The sequence below is a fragment of the Eriocheir sinensis genome, chromosome 22 (assembly GCF_024679095.1).
Source record: "Eriocheir sinensis breed Jianghai 21 chromosome 22, ASM2467909v1, whole genome shotgun sequence".
In the NCBI taxonomy this organism is placed as follows: domain Eukaryota; kingdom Metazoa; phylum Arthropoda; class Malacostraca; order Decapoda; family Varunidae; genus Eriocheir; species Eriocheir sinensis.
The window spans coordinates 13,959,044-13,965,431 of record NC_066530.1 but is presented as its reverse complement, the minus strand read 5'-3'; the positions used below and the strand labels follow the sequence as shown (position 1 = coordinate 13,965,431).

Genomic DNA, 6,388 nt, shown 5'->3' with positions numbered 1-6,388 from the left:
AAGTTCAAGGGCGTAAAGAAAAATATAAAAAAAAAAGCCCGCTACTTAGAGGGTTGGTATATTTTCAACGACACTCTTCCCGAAACTGACTTATCTTTCGGCCACCTCTTTGGATTCTTTTTAGGAGCAGCGAGTAGCGGGCTTTTTTTTTTTTATTAATGTTTACTTTTTTGTGCCCTTGAGCTGTCTCCTTTGCTGTAAAAAAAAAAAATAATAATAATTATATTATTAACATCGCCTTATCACTATCATCAATGCTATATCATCATCAGTATCATCGAATTATCATCATCATATTATCATTGTATTATTGTCGTATTATCGTCATAGCCATCATCATCATCATCATCATCGTCATCATCATCGTCATCATCATCATCAAAGGCACTAAGGTCGGTATTACAAGACAATTTCGGTTCTCACATTATCTATTTATAAAGGTCAAAGAGGGGGTCAGTCGGGTTCTAATGAGTGTTTCTACAAGTTCATGGTACAGAGGAAGGGTCACACTACCACCAGGGTCATAGAACTACTCCTGGAAATGCCCACAACTCCTACGAAAGCCTGGTCAAATATGTGTTCTTGGGGGGTCAGTTGGGTTCTAATGTGTGTTTCTACAAGTTCATGGTACAGAGGAAGGGTCACACTACCACCAGGGTCATAGAACTACTCCTGGAAATGCCCACAACTCCTACGAAAGCCTTGTCAAATGTGTTCTTGGGGGGTCAGTCGGGTTCTAATGAGTGTTTCTACAGGTTCATGGTACAGAGGAAGGGTCACACTACCACCAGGGTCATAAAACTACTCCTGGAAATGCCCACAACTCCTACGAAAGCCTTGTCAAATGAGTGTTCTTGGGCGATGAAACGTCTTTTAATACGACCCTAAATTATCATCATCGCATCATCATCGTATCATCATTTTAGGCTGAGGACACTATTCTTAGGTATTCAACGTTACTGTTATCATTATATTATCATTGTATCATTATCGTATTATTATAAAGCTATGGCCACCGTTGATAGGTCTATTTTCACCACCCTGACGTACGGGCAAGGAATGACATGCCTGCCCCTTCAAACACACGTCAGGCCGGCAGCAAGAATGTGTCAGCTTCCCTCCCGATCAGTGACGCAAGGGAGCTGTCACGTGGTTATGGGTTGCAAATTCTCTTTAATATACTACGCAGCATTTAAAAGGTGTCTGGGTTAACCTGGTAGCTGCGGGGATCATGTTTCTTAAAGGTCCCAATAAGCGAGAAAAATGAGAAAAAATCATCACTCACACAAACCATTTCATAATATATATCAACGCATTTGTGATCGGTTTATGCATCATCTATTTTTGGGGGTTTATATCATGGTACAAATTTGGCCCGTCGCTGCTACCGGGTTTAGTTAAGATAAAAATTCGGTCGCAGGTTCATAGGTTACGTTTTGCTTTATTTTTTGTTTAGTTATGAAGAAAATCAACTTACACGAAGTCATTATGTTAGATTTACTTTTCCTCTACTATTAAAAAAAACGAGTCATTTAATAAGTGCCCATAATTCGGTTAGTTAAGTAAAAAAGGTCGGTCACGTGGTCATATGTTAGGTTTTTCTTTTCGTTTTCCTTGAGTCAGAAAGAAGAAAAGGTACGAGGTCCTTCATTCATTTGGTTTAGAAAAATAAGAAAGTACAGTCACGAGGTCGCACGATTTTTTTTTTTTTTTTCGTTTCCCTTTACTGAGAAAAAGTTATGTCACGAGAATCATAACCTCTCTCCTCCCTTCCTTCTTTCGTACCCTTCCTTTTCCTTCTCTTCCCTTCTCTCCTTCTCCCTTCCTCCCTTCCCTTCCTTCCTCTCTTCTTTCTTCCCTTCCCTTTCCTCCTTTTGCCTTCCCTTCCTTCCTCTCTTCTTTCTTCCTTTCCCTTCCCTTCCCTTCCTTTTCCTTCTCTTCCCTTCTCTCCTTCTCCCTTCCCTTCCTTCCTCTCTTCTTCCTTCCCTTCCCTTTCCTTCACTTCCCTTCTCTCCTTCTCCCTTCCCTTCCTTCATTCATTCCTACCTACCTTTCCTTTTCCTTCACTTTCGTGTGTTGTTTTTCTCCTTTTCTATACGCATCGCTAAATTGTCCATATTTCCTTTAGTTAAGAAAAGAGTAAGTTACAAGGTCATATATTAAGTTTTCTTCTCTATAAGCACCATTCACGTGTCCATAAATTCTTTAATTAATACAAATGGAGTTTATTCACGATGTCATATGTTACATTTCCTTCTATTCGCATCATTAGTGTTCATAATTCCCTTAGTTAAGAAATGTTGCCACGTGGTCATATGTAAATTTTCTTTTTTCTTCTCTAAACGTCATTAAAGTCTCCATAATTCATTAAGTTCAGAATATACTCGCTAGCTACTTCATTATATAGGTTCGTAAGTTTTGTCACACTTCTCTTAAATTGTCCAACGCGTGTTATAATTTCTTTAGTTATTACCAGAACAAAAACACACGTGGTTATGATTCCTCTCGTTAATACCAGAACAAAATCAAAAATATACTTATCAGTCTTTCCAACGGTGTCACAATGCACAACTTTTAATTCACGATTCACATTCCTTCCCTTCCTCTTCATTCTAATTCTTTTCCTTCACTATCTTCTTTGCTTCTCCTTCCCTTCCTTCCTTTTCCTTTCTCTTCCCTTCCTTCCTTCCTTCCCGTCACTCATACAAGGCTGAATCATGCCCTTACCAAAAGTCTATACGATTCATTGATTCCGTTATTACCAGAACAAAAACAAACCCATAAACTTTTTCCATGTGTCACAATGTAAGATAATCATCATCATCATTAGCCTTATTTAATTACTCACAAATCTCTGGTAACTGTCATCTTCTTCACCATCATCACCATCACGTACTACCTCATCATCATTATCATTATATCAGTGCCACATCGATTGACCTCTCTTTCGGCCACCTCTTTGGACTCTTTTTAGGAGCAGCGAGTAGCGGGCTTTTTTTTATTATTGTTTCCTTATTTTGTGCCCTTGAGCTGCCTCCTTTGTTGTAAAAAAAAAACAATCACTATCAATACGTCATCACCATCATAGACATCAACATCAGCGTCATTATAAATTTTCCATCAGTGTCACAACGTTAAATCACATTCATCACCAAAAATCATCATCTTAGCTTCATAAATCTTAGCCATTAACATCACCATCGTTATAAATTTTCTATCAATGCCACGAGGTTAAAATACCTTCACCATCATCTTAGCTTCGTATACAACAAATTTCATCACTTCCAAAGTCATCACCATCTTGACCATCATTAGTTATCATCGTCATCATTACAACTTTTAGCAACAAGGCAACACATCCACCACCACCACAGTCATCGTCATCATCGTTACTATCATTATCACCACCATCATCATCATTACGTACAAACTTTCCACCACTCAAAACGTTAAACCACCACCACCACAACGACCACAATCCTCATCTTAACACCACCACCACCACCACCACCATCCTCAACACCACCACCACCACAATCCTCAACACCAGCACCACCACCACCCCCAGTCATTACACACCGCTGCTCGCTCCCTCACCACCTATCACCACGCTGCCCCACACAAGACTGGCGGCCCGCGCGAGACAGGAGTGCCGCTGGCGTTGAGGGCGGCACTGAGCAGACTGGCACCACACACACACACACACACACACACACACGACGCTAGGGATTTAGGGACGGCGCTGGTTTCACACACACACGCACGCACATATACACGCACACACGCGATCATACATAAATTCACGCACGCAAACTCGCGATAATAATGTCTTTTCTGTGTTATTATTCTCTCTCTCTCTCTCTCTCTCTCTCTCTCTCTCTCTCTCTCTCTCTCTCTCTCTCTGACTGTGATTTTTTCTTCAATACATTTTTTCTTCTTTAGTTTCTTGTTCTTCTTTTTCCTCTTTCTCTCAATATTTTCCTCCCTTTCTCTTCTCTTTCTCCGTATGCCTCTTCTTTTCCTCCTTTTCCCTTCTTCTTTTCCTCCTCCAACGCTCTCCTTTTTCCCTTCTCCTTCTCCCATTATTTTCTTCCTCCATCTTTATTTTCCTACGCCTCCTCCTTCTCAGAATTTCTCCTCTCATATCTTTCTATCCACTCCTCTTCTCCCTCTGTTTATCTGTCTCTCTTACTTCCTCTCCTCTTCCTCTTCCTCCTCTGATTTCGTTCTCAAATGTTCTCTGTAACCTTTTAGTAACTTTTTCTTCCTCTTTTGTCCTATCATTCATTCCCTTCAGTATCGCATTCCCTATAATTTCACTCTTATCATCCCCTTCCCCCTCATTTTCTTCTCTTAATCACCCCTTTCATACCATTACAAAACTGGCCCCTCCCTTCCTTTCCCTTCTTTATTTTCCTTCCTTCCTTCCTTCCCTTCCTCTCCATTCTAATTCTTTTCCTTCACTATTTTCTTTGGTTCTTCTTTCCTGCCTTCCTTCTCCTCTCTCTTCCCTTCCTTCCTTCCTTTCTTCATACCTTTCCTTTTCCTTCACTTCCCTTCCCTTCTTCTCCTTTCCCTTCCTTACTCTCTTCTTTCTTCCCTTCCTTTCCCTTTCCTTCTATTCCCTTCTCTGCTCCTTTCCTTTCCTTCCCTTCCCTTTCCTCTTCCTTCCCCTTTCTTTTCTTCCTCTCTCTCCCCTTCCTTCCTTAATATTACCCATCAACCACCATCGTTTACTTTCCTCCTCCCTTCCCTCCCTCTCTCTCCTTCCCTTCCTTTCCTCTCCTTCTCCTCCCCCTTCTTCCTCTCCCTTCCTTCCCTTTTTTTCCATTCACCCCTCCGTCCCTCATTTCCTATTTCCCCTCTATTACACTTCCTAACCCTCTTTTATCCTCCTCCTTCTCCTTCCTCTTCTTCCACCTCCATCTTCTTCCTTTCTTTCCTCTCTTTCCTTCCCTTCCTTCCCTGTCCTTCCCTCAGACTCTTCCTCTCTCCCCTCCTTCTCTTTCCTTCCCCCTCTATCTTATCCTCCTCCCTCCTTCCCCCCTTCCCTTTTTCCCTCCCCCTTCCCTCCACCCCCTCCATCTTCTTCCCTTCTTTCCCCTCTTTCCTTCTCTCCCTTCCCCGTCCTTCCTTCTGACTCTCCTCTCTCTCCCCTCCTTCCCTTTCCTTCCCCCTCTATCTTCTCTTCCTCCCTCCTTCCCTCCCTTCCCTGTCCTTCCTTCTGACTCTTCCTCTCTCTCCCCTCCTTTCCCTTTCCTTCCCCCCTTCCCCTTTCCTCCCTCCCCCCTTCCCTCCATCCCTCCATCGTAACACAGTGATTGATTGGAGGTAAGAGGGAGGGGAAAGAGGAAAGGGAAAGTGACATTCCTTAGGTACCGAAGCCAAACTGTTCCTCGCTATACCTCAAGGATACACCCAAACCGCGGCCCCGTGTGTGTGTGTGTGTGTGTGTGTGTGTGTGTGTGTGTGTGTGTGTGTGTGTGTGTGTCGGTCAGTCGGTCTCTCACCCCGCTAAGTCGGTTTCTCTTTAAGCTACGTGATAACTTTTGTTTACTTAGGGCCAGTGGGTAAGTACTATTCTCTCTCTCTCTCTCTCTCTCTCTCTCTCTCTCTCTCTCTCTCTCTCTCTCTCTCTCTCTCTCTCTCTCTCTCTCTCTCTCTCTCTCTCTCTCTCTCTCTCATACCCCTTCTTTTCCCTAATTCTTGTTTTTTTTTTATATCTCATTTCCTTCTTTATGTATTTATTATTTGCTATTTCTTACTTTTATTATTATTATCATTACTATATTGCAAGTACTGGGAGTGGTAATGTTGTTAGTAGTAGTAGTAGTAGTAGTAGTAGCAGTAGTAGTAGTAGAAGTAGTAGTGGTGGCGGCGTATGTGAAATTGAATAGAAAAAAGAAGAAGAAAAAGAAGAAAGGGGAAAAACAGAAATGATTATTGGTAGCAGTAGAAGCGGTAATAGATCAAGGTAATAGTAGTAGTAGTAGTAGTAGTAGTAGTAGTAGTAGTAGTAGTAGTAGTAGTTGTTGTTGTTGTTGTTCTTAACCTTCTTTATCCCCTTCATAATTATTAAAAAAATAAGTCAACACAACAACCAACAGAATAAAAAAGAAACCATAATATAAAATAAGGAAAAACAAAACATCTCACATTCCTACACAACGAAAAACACACACACAAACATTCAGAAGACAAAGAAACACACACAACATAGCAACACAGGCCTGCACAACCTTATTAAACACGCGTATATATTTAAGAGAGTCTGTAAAGAGATTGGAAGGACAGGCTTCATTTAATTGCATTCCAGAGGTGACTTTAAGAGAGAATTTAAAAGTTTCCCCTCTCTCTCTCTCTCTCTCTCTCTCTCTCTCTCTCTCTC

At 41.5% G+C, this 6,388-nt stretch overlaps 1 protein-coding gene across 2 annotated transcripts in view; it reads right to left on the bottom strand.

Moving 5' to 3' along the window:
• The window catches only part of LOC127002117 (probable G-protein coupled receptor AH9.1), a 171,053-nt gene extending 167,393 nt beyond the window's left edge, over positions 1–3,660 (bottom strand). The window contains exon 1 of one of the 2 annotated variants that reach the window (XM_050867704.1): positions 3,580–3,660. The gene's annotated coding sequence lies outside the window, so the exon portion shown is untranslated. The remainder of the gene's footprint in view (positions 1–3,579) is intronic. The other variant, XM_050867703.1, reaches the window with a different exon arrangement.
• Positions 3,661–6,388: the final 2,728 nt, after the last annotated feature.